Genomic DNA, 15265 nt, shown 5'->3' on the forward strand with positions numbered 1-15265 from the left:
ACTGAGCCTCTGATACTAGTCCCCTAAATCTGCACTGCTTTGAGGTTTTACCATCCAGTAAATGGCAGCTCATTCTAGTTCAGGTCCTTTAAAGTTGTCCTTGACAACTTTCCCTTGTGTCCCATATCCAGACTGTCAGCAAAGTTGTTTTGGCCCTACCTTCAAAACACATCCAGAATCCCACCGTTTCACGTCATTATTACCATTCTATTCTGAGATAGCATCATCTTTTGCCTAGATTTTCTAGTAGATTCTGACTAACTCTAGTAGGCTCATAACTAGTTACTAGCAACACATAGGTATCTAACTAGCCTAGTAACTAGTTCTTACCCATAAAAGAGCCTATAGCAATTGGGCAGTCATGGTACTCCCATGATCAGATGCTTTCAAAGACATCTAAACTTAGAGTGAGAGCTAAAAAAGTCCTCATTCATGGCTTGAGAGGTTCTACATTATATGCTGCTCCCCATCAGCCCACTTTGACCTCATCTTCTCTTGCTCTCTGATTTATTTCTTCTTTTCCAGCCCATTGGCCTCTTTGCTGTTCCTCTAACATTCCAGGTAATTAGCCTCCCTTGTGGCCTTTGCACTTGTTTCTATGCCTCGAGTGCTCTTCCCGAAGATATCCACATGACTCACTCCCCCAGGTTCTGTTCAGATATCAGTATGCTTTGCTTATTGTGGTTTTCTCTATCTTATCTAAAATTGACTGCCTTCCATCCTTCCTCAACATTTTCTGTCCTGTTCTATTCTCCTTTTCTAATTTCTATCAAACTAAGGACTTTTCTTATTGTTCTGCATTAAGATTAAGCATGATGAAAAGGACTTTTGCCTGTTTTGGTAACTGCTATCTTCCCAGCACTGAGAAATTGCTTATCAGGTAATGGATATTCAATAAATATTTGTTTAATTAACTGAAATACAAAGAGAAGTCATAGAATCTTCTGAAATTTAGCTCTTATTCTTTGAGATTCATTCCTTTATAATGAAATACCTAATGTCAATAAAAGAGAACTTTGTAATATTTATATATGAAATCTGAAATCCAGTCAGTTATGTTAATGCACTGTCTCTTAGGAAGTTTTGTAGAATGAATAAATACCAAGTATCTATTAAGTCATTATCAGTGTTGGCCAATCCAAAATTTAAAAAGTAACCCACTCTCGAGGAATTTATACTTCTAGTGGAGGGAGATGATTAACATACTTGACTGTTGCTTTATGCTACAGTAAACAGTTGTGATTTAGTAAATACATATTTGCTATAAGTTGCTGGTTCATGACACAGAGCTCCTAAAACTCTTGGAATTTCAATTGATGATAAGACTGGTGGGGCATCTTTCGTTCTAATGAGGTGACCTCTTATGAGCCCCTGGATAGCTTCAGGTTTGGGCTGTTCACCACAAAGACTAAGCCTTAATTAGAAGCATTGAACTTTCAACTCCGCACCCTCAACATTTGGAGAGGTGAAAGGAGCTGAAGATGAGTTAATCACCAATGGCCACAATCATGCCTGTGTAATGAAGCTTTCATTCGAAACTCCAAAACCAGTGAAGTTTGGAGAGCTTCTGAGTTGATGAGCAGCATCAAGGTGCTGGGAGGGTAGTACACCCATGGAAGGCATGGCAGTGCCATCTCCCACTCACCTTGCCCTATGTATCTCTTCCATTTGGCTCTCAGTTATATCCTTTATGATAAGCTGGTTATAGTTAGGTAGAGTTTTGTTAATAATTATAGGTAATCAGCAGTCCTGAGAGAATGGGGTCATGGGAACCCCCAATTTATAACTTGTTAGTCAAAAGTACTAGTGCATCCATACTTTTGACAGATGACTGAAGTGACAGCAGTCTTGTGGGACTAAGCCCTTAAACCTGTCCAATGTGAACTCCAGTAGTGACAGAGTCAGAATGAATTGCAGGATACCCATTAATATCAGATTGTTGGAAAAGTGGTTTTGGAAAATACACCATGTATTTGATATTAGGAAGGAAAAAAACCCACTCAACAATTAAGGATTAATTATATTGTAATGCTAAGTGCTATAGAAATGAAAAGAAGGGGCGTTATGAAAGTGTGTCATCATACTTTCTGTGATAGGCCTCATGGAGAAGCTGGATTAAAAGGATAGGGATTACTTGTATTTGATGAAGAGATTACATTCCAGAGAACGGAATAATGTGAATATTGCCTTGGGGGCAAGAATATGTTTGGCATGAAAGTAGAAATTTTTATGCCATGTTTCCTTCTCTTCATTTTCTTATTGGTTACATTTTTTAATTACAGGGCATTAATTTTATCTACACTATGTATAACATTCTACTGAGTTGCTAGAAGTTGTAGAGAATATAATGAACTAACAAGTCTCCTCTTTGTAGAAATTTTAATGACTCATGGAGGCAAATCAAGTAAAAATCCAAAAGAATATGAGAACACACACATATACACACATTTGTATATCCAAAACTTTCTTTATGTATGTGCATATAATGTAGTTTCAACTATTTTGTAACTTCTCTGGTATCCTAGGTTTATTAAGAGTGACTTAATATCTAATTGTTATGTGCTAAATACTGAAAGAACTGTGAGGAACTTTTATAGCAGGTCCAGAGTCAGAAACTTTATAGTATCTCCAATCATTGTTTACTTTTTCTCCCTGGCCATCCAGGATACTGTGTTTCTGGACTTGTTCATTGTGATTTTTAACTTATAATGGGAAAACCTAGCTTTCTACTAGATCAGCCTCCCTCTATCTCTGGACGGTATTTTGGAGTATTTTCTATATATCGTTTATCAAACATGATTGTTTCTTGTTGATTTCACCAATTACCTTGACCAGTCACCCTTATGTATGTGTATCATCTTAAACATATAGCCCCAGAGCAGTGCTTAGCAAATAACAGGTACTAGATAAATATTATTGAATATATTAAATGTTGGATAAAATTTATTCTCCTAGGTCCCCCGCTTCAAAAATGCCAACACTGTAACAGTGAGAGGAGGAGGAATCAGAGGAGCAAAACAACAGAGATATTTATTAAAGATGACTGACTCTACAGAATAACTGGGGCCAAAAACTGAAAGAGATTAAATAATAAGAATAAAACCAAAAGAAGAGAATTGAGGGTAATATACAAAAGGGGCAAAAGACAGGTTTTTCTCCACTACCAGCATATGTTGGAGTTAACTTTTTGAGTCAACAACTGTCTCATGTTTTATTGAACATTGGGTGATGCTTGCAAAAGGAAAACTGAAAAAAGAACTTATAAGTGAAACTGAAGAAAAGGAGTAGGAGAGAATGTAAAACAGGATGACTGAAAGACCTAAAAATCTGAGGCAGAGGGAAGGGAGGACTGGTGGGTTCATAGTGTAATACTACTAGTTTCTATTTTCATAGCCCTTGGTATGTGCCAGGCATTATCTTAATTTTAAGCATTTTACATATATTATTTCATCCTCATATTAACTTTATGAGTTAATTATTGATGTTACTTCAGTTTTACAAATGTGGCAGCTGAGGAATATAGAGGCTTGGGAAATTGCTTAAGGTCATACTTGTTTAAGTTATGACAAGTTTTTGAACCCAGCTCCTGTAACTCGAGTTCAATTTTTTTTCGTGTTATTCTGCCTCTCAGTAGTAAGAGTTGAAGGAACCCTTTAAGAGTTACCGAATGAGGTGACTTGCCAGGATTCTGTTTAAACCATACACAAAAGGAGGGTCTCCTGAACCCATGGATTTGAGAACTTTTTAGTTTTTCAGCACATGTAGTACTGTTTTACACTTTATCTTCAGGTGTTTGGCCCTTTTTGCTTGCTAATCCCTTGGTTTTTTTTCCTACTTTTTGGTTGATTTCTACTGTCCTCTTAAGGTGCAGCTCTTGCAGGAAGTATTTCCTGATCCCACCCACTTTCCCTCCTCCGTGAGTAAGGTAACTTGGAGCAGGCTTTCCTCATAACTATTACCTGTGTATCTTTGAAAATGATTCAACCCCTCTTCATTTTCTGATGTATATAAGTAGGGAATATTTTACCTAGAAGTGTTACTGTAAGAATTAAATGAAATTATGTTTTTATCACAGTGCCTTTTATATTCCCTTTACTAAAGCGTGCAGCTGTGTTCTGGGGACTACAGTAGACTATAGCACTACTATAGATTATAAAGGACAGTAACTTCAAGGCTCAGTCTTCAAGAAAGATAGCTTGAATTAAAAGATACACCAACAGAGTGGCAGTAATCCAGTGGTTCTGGTCTTTCTGAGAGTTAGTTGGTCACTGGTGTGGTGAGTGATAAACCTTAGAAACTGTAGAAGCTGCGTCTATTTGGTGGATCCTCATAAAATGCATTTTAACTTTAATAAGTAGAAACTTTTTTACAGACCCTGAATTGAGCAACATGGGTTTGACTGTGTGAGTCCACTGGATTTTTTTCAATAAATAGATTGGAAAATTTTTTGGAGAAATGTGGCAATTAGAAAATTTTTTCTCTAACTTTATTGTACTATATATTACATATATCACACAAAATATGTTAATCGACTTAATGTTATCAGTAGGCTATTGGTAAAGTTTTGGGGAAATCAGTTTATTCACAGATTTTTTGACTGTGTGGAGGTTGGTGCCCTTCACCTGTATTGTTCAAGAATCAACTGTAATTAGAATCATATGAGGTATTATAATGGCAAAAGTGAATACTTGGTTAGTTATTTGTAATTGTCTACTTATGCTTTCTTATTGGTGTGAATAAATAAGCAGTAGTTGTCTTTAAGATTTCATCACTAATTCTTATTCTTTCTCTATAATGGCACCCATATTTCTCTTTGTACATTGTAGATTGCTTTCATATCTCACTGTCACCTAAGGTGAAATCATTGCATTTCATTCCTTTAATTAGACTAGCAGATTACAGTATATTTGTCATTGAAGTGATTTTCATGGCATACAAGTAATTTTTATAATTTATACTTTGATTAATATATGTGATAGCATCAGAGATTTATACAGTATATTTCTCTATTTACCTAAATAAAATAATTTGAGGTGGCTCTTATTAAAGATAACTATCAGTAAGATTGACAAAACAAATAGGACATTAAAAAATATATGTAAACTGAGATGGGTTCAGTATAAATATTCTCCAAAACTTAGAGATATGAATTAATGGTAATTGTTGAATATAACTCTGAAATTTGTTATGTGTCTGGAGATAAGGAGAGTCAGGGATATATTGTAGGCTAGAAATTGTCATTATTTGATAAATAATGAACATGTTTTTAAAGAATGATTTTTCTTGGCTCTATAACGAGTTTAAAAAGTTATTTTTATTTAATAGCATTTGTCATAATGGAACGAGTAATTTATAACAATTTTGTTGTTTCTGTAGAGGTGTTTTTCATATGGCTTTTAAAAAATAATTCTCAGTAAGGGCCAGGGTAGAACCATTACACCACAACTTACTGTTAATTCTGCAGAATAAAAGACGATTTAAAGATCCAGCTTTATAAAATGATGGAGTTTTGAATGCATAGTTAAAGGGTGAATAATTTATCTCATGGTAACTGAAGACCATTTGCTATACTATTTTCTTCAAATGTCAATTGTCTGCTTGTCTTTGACAGGTGTTGGGTAGCAATTAAAGATTGAATACAGGGAAAGGGGAATACTAAAGTTAAAGCCCATTCAACAAATACTTATTGCATGCCTTGTATATACCAGGCAGTGGGGATACAGTAGTTAACAAAATAGACTAAAATCTTGCCTTATAGAAATTAGTTTACTAAAGGAGAGACAAAAGATAAAGACCATAAATAAGTATTGCCAAGTCGTATGTAAGATAAATGCTTGAAAAGAAAATGAAGTATGGAAGTTGAGGAGGTGGAGGTGACATTTCAGATAAGATAGCCAGGGAATGTCGCTCTGAGAAGGTGATTTGAGGAAGACTTAAGAAAAAAAGTATCCAGCTATGCAGATGTCTCAGTAGAAGTACCCCACGCATACAAAGAGCAAGCACATAGTTCCTGAGACCAGGACAAGCCAAGCATATTTGAAGAGCAGTGAAGGTAATATGGCAGGCTGAATGAAAAGTGGAAGAGTTGGAGGAAATAAGAGCATAAGGGTACAGGAGGCAGTTTGTGAAGGACCTTATAGGTTATTGAGAGGATCTGAGTTATATGGGAGGGCAAAAGTGATGTGGTGTTAAAAGGATCACTCTGCCTGCTTTGTTGAGAGGTGACTGTTGGGATATGTGGGCAAGAACAGAAACAGGGAGAGCAGTTAGGAGGCAGTTCTCAGTGCTAGATAGAGGTAGTGAGAAATGCTCAGACTCCACATTTATTTCAAACAGAAAATTGATAAGGATGGGTTGTTGAACTGCTTATGATATGAAAGAAAGAGGAGTTAGAGGTCAGATCTAAGATGTTGGACTCTAGCAACTGGAAAGATGGAGCTGTCATTTTCTCCAGTAGGGATTGATGGTGGGAGAGCTTGGTGGTGGTGGTGGTGGGGTGCTGGGGATCACAAATTTGAGTTTTAGATACATCAAGTTTGAAAAGAAAAAGATAAGTCAAGACAGAGATATTAGCATTTAAGTGAAGTAAGCCTTGGTTAAACTGTCATATCTATTAGTTCAAGAAGAGAGGTCCAGACTGGAGAATCTGGGAGTATTCAAGATGAAAGACAGCATTTGAAGCTGTTGAAGTGGATACTAAGTTATTGTAGAGAGTGAGTGTAGATAGAGACATCTAAGGATTGACCCCTGGAGTAATGTTTAAACAACCAGGGAGGTAAGGAAAACCAGGAGAAAGTGATGTTTAGAAGGCCAAGTGGAAAAAATGTTCTACAGTTTTCAATTTTTCAGTTTATTAAAAGTCTCTTTCTTTTCTGGAATAATTTAATATTAAACTAAAGCTAGCAACTGTTAAGCAGGGGATTTTGTTCATTTTGCTGAATGAAAGTGAATCTGACTAAAATAGCAATGTGTTATATATTGGCACGAAGAAAACTGAATCTTATGAAAGGCATTATGGACAATAATAAGTGTTAAGTTATCACTGCAGTTGAATGATTAAAGGTAATTTATATGTGAAGACTATTCAGGTCAGGAAATTATTTATGCCAAGTGGAAAGAGTTGAAATCAAATGTTCAGAGGTATAGACAAATATTTCTGTCTCAGCTGAGTGTGTCACAGAGGATATGGGATTTTAATTGATATTCCAAAGATATAATATTGGTATGAGGAGCAGTGTGGCAGGATGTTTTAGGAAATTGGTGTTTGAGAGCCACAGGCAGAGGTAAGAAGAGGAAAGACCGTTTTTAATGCTAAAAATAGATTACTTGGCCTAACTGGAAAGTTTGTCAAGGGGTGATAAGGCTATAAAAGTATGAAGATGAGCTGATAGAGGATCTTGAATGCCAGCCTAAAGTAATTTAGAGTATTAGAAGAAACCATCAAGAGATTGAACAGATGTCTATAATCACTTAAAGTGGTATTTTAGAAAAAGGTGACACTGAGAGTTTAAGAATGGGGTCAAAAGACAAAGCAAAATTTAAATAATCCTAATTGTTAAATTACTTAAATAGAAAAATAATCAGACCAATGTTTTTGATAGAATTCAGCGTGGATTATCTGGACATGGTTTATGTGGACTTGAATCGGCATCTCTGACTAGGTTAGAGTATTTCCCCTCTGTGTTGTTCAATTCTTAGAACTTAAATGCTTTTTATGTTGCTTTTCCCCATCTTTTCTCATTAGTATGAATAAAAATATGTGTAAAAACATTTTTATTTTGTATTCTTTTCTTCATTTAGATTGGGTGAACATTCTTTTTTTTATCCTTCCGATTTACCTTTCTCTAGTACATCCATTTTCCTACTCTTCTTAAATCATCCTCTTTAAAATACAATTAAGATCAATCTTATTTTCAGAAATATAGTAACACATTTTTTTGGTTTGTACTTATTCTTGTCTAAGAATGTTCAGCAGCTTTGAGGTATAACTGACATACAATAAACTACACATTTAAATGACATGTAAACATACATAAAACCAAGGTAAAACCAACATAATCAAGAAAATAGACTCATCTCTTAATCCCCAAAGTTTTGTGGGATCTATTTGTATTCCCTGCCCTCCCTGCCACCCCTCCTCACAATCTCAAGCAACATCTGATCTGCTTTTTGTTACTATAAATTAGTTTGCATGTTCCAGAATTCTGTATAAATGTAATCATATAGTATATGTTCTTTTTGTGTGTGTCTTCTTTTACTCAGTATAATTATTTTGAGGTATATCCAAGTTGTTGCATGGATTAGTAATTCATTTCTTCATATATATAACTGAATAGTATTCCATTATATAGATGCACCACAATTTGCTTGTCCATCCACTAGTTGATGGACAGCAGAGTTGTTTCCAGTTTTTCATGTTAAAAATGAATTTGCTATTTAAATATGCTTTCATTTCTCTTAAAAAAATATTTTATGGTAGAATTGGTCTTATGATTATATGTATTTGTATTTGATTTATCCAGGTGCCTGATAACAGAAGTAGTCTTGTTAACTATTTTATTCTAAGTGTGATTTGAGATTTTCTGAGCCACTATGATTAATCAAAGCTGGACTTTAGATGATGTAAGAGGTTATTTAATTCTGGGTCACTCTTGCTCCTAGGATATAGAACTCTGAGAGGTCTAACTCAGTAAAGAGGGGTTGCCATGGTCCTTCCCTTTGGTGGGCCCTACATTTGGGCTTCCCAAATCTGTTAGATGTAGCTTGGGGGACCACCAGTTAAGTTTGCATTTTGTGTATTGCTTGGCCTTTCAACCTCAGGACAAAAGTTGCTGACAGTGTTTTTTGCTTATTTATCTCCAGATTTTTCATCTCTTCAGATTCTTGGCTCAGTAATTCCTCTCTGTCTTGTTAGCCCTTGGCTTTAAAAAAAAAACAAACCCAAACTTGATATGTATTTCATGTAGATTTTTAACTGTCACAGGTAGTGGTGGTATGAATTATACAGGAAGCAGAAATTCCTACATGGTATTTTGATTGCTTGTTTACGTATATGTCTTCTAGGCAGAGGTAGCTTTTATTCTTTGTTACTCAGTTCTTGGCAGTGTATGATACTTAAGTACATAGCAAATACTGAATGGTTTTAGCATGGCTTTAAAAAATATGTAGACATAATTTTCCTTGAACCATCAAAGAAAAGTAAGTCTAACAGTCTAATGGTTTTATTTCTTTTAATACCTTCAATACTAGTCCTAATAAATTTGGATGTTAATGCTTTTGGCAGTGGCAAATCACGGAGAGATCTCTGAACAACTGTTCGGTGAAGTGTTGTTAAAGGGAGATTAATTTGAAACTGTATGCAGGATAGATTAGATATTTTGTGAGGGTGCATGTTACAGGAATCCTTCAGTATGGTAATTTTCTGTGTAGTCCCAGACCAGTGGCATTAGTATTACCTGGCAACTCATTATCTTTCTATGATGATAATATTCTTAGAAGATATTTAACATAGTCACAATCTTAGTCTTCCTTTAAAATCAAATTGTAAGCCTTTATACGGTAATGAAGGTTATTAGAACAAATTTATAATTAAATAGTTGAGTTAATTAAAAAATTAAAAAATTGCATTACACAGGAAAATGATGTGGTTCTAACTTGACAACCTGTCTTATTTCAGTTTTCTTACTGAAGGATTGGATTGTTTGGGACCCAACTTTTATTTTTCTAACTATAGTTGATATGCAATGTTATATTGATTTCAAGTATACCACAGTGATTTGACAGTTACCTACATTATTAAAAGTTCACCTTAGTAAGTGTAGTTATTATCTTGTCTATTCCAGTATTATTGGCTATATTTTTGCACTGTATTTTTATCCCCATGTGTAATTTATGTAATAATTGAGATTGTATACATCTTTATTCCCTTCACCTATTATACCCACCCACCCCATCCTCTCCCCCTTGGTAACCACCAGTCTTTTCTCTGTCTGTAAGTTTATTTCTGTTTTGTTCTTTTGCTTTTTAAGATTCTGCAAAAAAAAAGTCATGGTATGTATATTTCTTTGCCTGTCTTATTTCACTGTGTGTAAATAATCTCTAGGTCCATCCATTTTTTTTTTTTTTACAAATGGCAAGATTTATTTCTTTTTTATGACTAACTAATATTCAGGACCCAACTTTTCTTAACAGTCTCATTTGAAGTAAGTTCTCTATTTTTCATTGTTTGGAAGGAAATGATTTATATCTATGTGTTGGTAGTTCTTTAGTGTGTGTGTGTGTGTGTGTGTGTGTGTGTGTGTGTAAAACATGATCACAGATAGGGTTTTATATAATCCATCCATTTCTTAGTAGCTTTAACATTTTTAAAGGAGATGAGTTTCCTATGCTACATAAAAATGTCAACATTAAACTGAAAAAAGCTTCAAACAGTCCCTTGATCATTTAAATTTTGCTCACTGATTTTCTGAGGGCCTTTGGAAAAGTGTTTTTATCTAAGATTTAAAACTCTCCATTCATAATTGGGTAAGCTTATATAAAAGGGCATATTTTTAATGTTTACCGGTCATTTCATAGCTACAATATATTTGTCAGAACTTTGGCAGCACTTCAGGTATTTAACAGATAGGGTGGTACTTTGAAGAGAAAAATACTTAAACTTCAAAGTTTAGCTTTAATATCTCTGTCTTAAAATACAGAAGTTCCAATAAAGTAAATCTTCATCTATATATGTACATTGAAAATGCTTCTTGTAGTATTTAATATAATTCTGTGGTAAACTTGTGTTTCATTACTTGTTTAAATAATTGAACAAGTTCACAGAGTTGTAATGTATGGAATGTTTTCAAGATGATTAGGCTCAAAATTTTTTCAAAATAGGTGACATTAGTCTCTATGATCATAGAAAAATCCCAGTGTTCTTATGAAAAGTTTAGTTTTAATGGTATAGCTTCTTGTAAGCTCAGTCATCTAAAGTGAATTAGTTATAAAATGAATTATTCTCATTGAGTTAAGTGACCTATTAACATTTTTGACTCATAAAAAAAGTCATACTATATAATTTTTGTGTCAAAATTATTCTAAAAATTCATTTGAACATATAGCACTTTTTTGGGCTGAGAAATTCAAAAAATCGATTATGTATTTTTTTTCACATGGAAGGATTTTATGTGCACATTTCATGAACATAATAAACATAATTTTAGAATAAAGTACAAATAGAATTTTGTAGTCTTTTTTAAGGGTATGAATTCTGTAATGAGAAAGGGATAGACTTCACTACCATTTATTACAAAGGTAAGGTTTTATTTAATTACTATGTAAAATAGTGTTTTTGTTTAGCTTCTTAAAGTGCTAGGAGAATTGTATAGTTCCATTGATTGGTTCCATAAAATGTAATCTGACCTTTAGCAGATGTTTGAGAAATTGCCAGCACAGTATGATCAGCCAACTAGATAGTTTTCCCTTTAAATGACAGGCTTTTAATGGTTTAGTGACTTGCCAAAGAAATTTTAAACTTTTCAATATCAAAAGCTTTTTAAAATATTAAGAACACTTTTGAAAAATATCAACAAAACGAAGTAGATTATTTTTTCTAAATCGTGAGTTACAGTCCAGGTAATTTTTAAATGTCCACTTATTTTAAAAATAAATTTTTAGAGAAAATTCTGATTGTTGTGTAAATAATATTCTACTTCATTATTTGCAGTGTTTTTGCCTATCAAATTAATTATCAGTAAGCATTTTCATATGTTATATATTTTTCCTTTGTCATATTCTTCCTCATGTAGTTTAAACATTGCAGGTGTCTCTTATTTTAGTGTTATTTAGTTGTAAACATCTTAGTTCTTATTTCATTGGAAGCATTTTGTAAAAATATAAACCTTTTTATAAAGGTTAAATGTATCACAGAGCAGTTATCCTATCTGGAACTCCTAGCTAGGAGCAAGAAGCACATGAATGTGTTAAAGCCTGTTCCCTGAAGGACAGTATTTTTTAGAGGGTGAGAGAGGTTCAGCTTTATAGTTGTGGGAGTTAAGCATGAACACTCTAAGGTGTGTTTTCTTCAATTTCATTGACTGAGTGTACAGGAAGGGGGAAAAGGAGTGCTTGATATTTGAGAATCTCATCATGAATTGGAAGTACCAGTAGTTGACAGACTGGATCTTTTCCTGCAGGTGTTACTGTTTCATTGGACATTGCAGTTGCCTTTCTTTCTGTGAGATGTGGGGAAAACAATTTTTTGAGAAAAGTTTAAGGAATATAGTTACATTTTATAGTGTTCTAAGTTATATATGTCTTAGGTTTATATACTGAATTAGGTATGTAAAGATTTATTATTTGTAGTTAAGTGTGGTATACAGTTATATATATATCACCTTAAAAAAAAGTGTTTTTAAAGTTACAGATTCAGTATCAAGAATAGCCAAGAAAAACTATGCTAAACTAAAACTTTAAAAATCAAACATCTCTGCTATAGTTCTGCTAAATCCACATGAAGCAAACTAATGGCTATTACTGATTGCACTGCAAGTGAAAGCCAGTTTCAGGTGTTTGTGTGTGTATATATATATATATATAAGCTTTCAAGGAAACAGTATATGCATCCCTATGTTTATTACAGCATTATTTGCAATAGCCAAGACATGGAAGCAACCTAAGTGTACATCAACAGATGAATGGATAAAGAAGATACGTATGTATGCGCACGCACGCGCGCACACACACACACACACACACACACACACACACAATGGAATATTACTGAATCATAAAAAAGAATGAAATCTTTGCATTTGTGACAACATGGATAGACCTAGAGGGTATTATGCTAAGTGAAATTAGAGAAAGACAAATACCATTATTTTACTTCTATGTGGAAACTAAAAAACAAAACAAATGTATAAACAAAAAACAAACAGATTTATAAATACAGAGAGCTGGTAGTTGTCTGAGATGGGAGGAGAGTGGGGGATAGGTAAAACAGGTGAAGGGGTCAAGAGGTTTAAACCTCCAGTTTTAAAAGAAGTCACAAGGATGAAAAGTACAGCATAGGGAATATAGTCAATAATATCATAATAACTTCTATGGTGACAGATGGTAATTACACTTATGGTGATGAACCTTGTATATAAATGTCAGATCATTATATTGTATACCTGAAACTAGTACAATATTATGTTGATTATATGTCCATAAACAATTTTTAAATGTAGGTAATTATTTCTCCAGTCATGTTATCACATTACTGTAACCTTTCATGTTGGTGTGTTCTGATAAAAGTCACATATAAGGGTTTTTTTTTAATTGAAGTATAGCTGGCATACAGTTATTGTGTTGGTTTTAAGTGTACAATATAGTTATCATAAAAAAATTTATTAGGTAGTAAAGGTTATTTATTTTAGTAAAGTAATGGGGGTTTTTTCATTAAAGTATCATTGATATACAATCTTATGATGGTTTCAGATATACAAAACAGTGGTTCAGCATTCACATGTATTATCAAGTACTCCCTCCCTCCAGTGTGGTCACTGTCCATCAACATAGTAAGATGTTATAGAGTCATTAGTTATATTCTCCATGCTGTACTACCATCCCCGTGACCAACCTATACTGTGATTTTGAATTGTTCTGCCTCTTAATCCCCTTCTCCCCCACTACTCTCCCCAACCGTTCCCATTTGGTAACTGCTAGTCCCTTCTTGGTGTCTATGAGTCTACTGCTATTATGTCTGTGTGTCTGTTTTGCTGCAAATTGATGGCTTTTTAAAATATACAGATAGGTACTAACATCTATATAAAATTCTACTGAAGTGTTCTTATCTGTTAATATTATTTGTAATATTACATACTGATAGTAAAGTTGTAATGAAGTCACTTTATATGAAAAAAAATTATGATCTTAGGTGAGATTTGGTAAGTAACCATAATCTTACTCATACCTATAGTGTTATATTTACTCATTTTCAGAACCAGTGAATGGAGTTGTAAAGAAGGGATTAGGTTGTAGAGTGGGCAACAGCAGGGAAAACTGCATCTAATCAAATGCGTTCTTAAAGCTTTTATGGGAAGACTAAACTGTTGTTTTTCAATTCATCCAACACAGCTGGTCTTTTGTCTTTCATTATTGGAATGATTCTTTTAAATTAGATACAAAATGCTTTCTTTGTATCTCTAAATACTAGAAACACACTCATTTTTTGGGCAGGGTGCTCACATTATAAGAGCCATAGGAAGCCGTGAAGAAAAAACTCTAGATTTGTGTCTGGTTAGACTTGATCTCTCTAAACTGAAATTTCTAAATCAGAAAATAAAAGTCAGTATGTTTCTTAAGATTAAAAAAAAAAATTCAAGAAAATTAAATAGATAACATTTTCTTAACAATTTTAGAAGAATATATAGTGTTCAGCTCACATTTTAAGAAAGCCAGATATCTTCGTAAAAGTGTGTACTTATCAATCTTTTTCAGTATTTATTGATCACCCTTTACTCTGTTTCTCTTTCCGATTTGGATAGAATCAAATCACCTTTTTATTTTTCTTCATTGATGTATAATTTGTCACTGTAATTTTGAAATCCTCTAATGTTTGTCCCCAAAATTTGTGACTGTCTTCTATTTGCTTTTTAATCTGATTTAAGAGGGAAAAATTTAAATACTTGCTGAAGTTAAAAGAATAGCTTCATTTAGATTTTTTAGCATTTTTTATGTCACATCAGATAATCTGCCATTGTCTCACCTCCTGATAATCTTTTTTTCTTTTTTTTTTGGTAAGATTTCCTTCTAGCAAAGCAGGAAAAAAAGAAAAGATCATAAGACAGCTGTGAGGAGCTGTTTTCCAACAGAATGGAGTTTAGCCAACTGTTTTATAAGATTTTCTCCTTCCCAGTAGTTGCTACCATTTACATAAAATTTTCCTACAATATGAGATTGTGTCTCTATTTCATAACATTGCTAAGGAAACCCATTCTTAAAAATCTACACATATCAACCTACTATATGTCCTTTTAAAAATGTTACTTAACAGAGCTGAATCTATTTCTTAATACCATGTATTTAGGATGGCAAAAGCCAAATCTATCTATTTTGGTATTCAGCACCAGACCTGTTAAGGTCCAAACAAAAATCATATCAAAATACTGAAAAGTGCTTCTCTTTGACCTGTTTTCCCATTATCTCTTCAAGGTATATAGACAAACATGTATGTTAAAAGATGAGACTAGGTATTTCTAAATTGCATGTTTCAGTCTGCCTGACTAAAATGGTTTAA

General features: G+C 33.6%; 1 protein-coding gene across 5 annotated transcripts in view; it reads left to right on the plus strand.

The window, feature by feature from the left end:
- JMJD1C (jumonji domain containing 1C) overlaps positions 1-15265 on the plus strand; it is a 380729-nt gene that overhangs the window by 100149 nt on the left and 265315 nt on the right. The gene's annotated exons all lie outside the window — the stretch shown is intronic.

This window comes from Manis javanica, chromosome 7 (assembly GCF_040802235.1).
Source record: "Manis javanica isolate MJ-LG chromosome 7, MJ_LKY, whole genome shotgun sequence".
Lineage (NCBI taxonomy): Eukaryota > Metazoa > Chordata > Mammalia > Pholidota > Manidae > Manis > Manis javanica.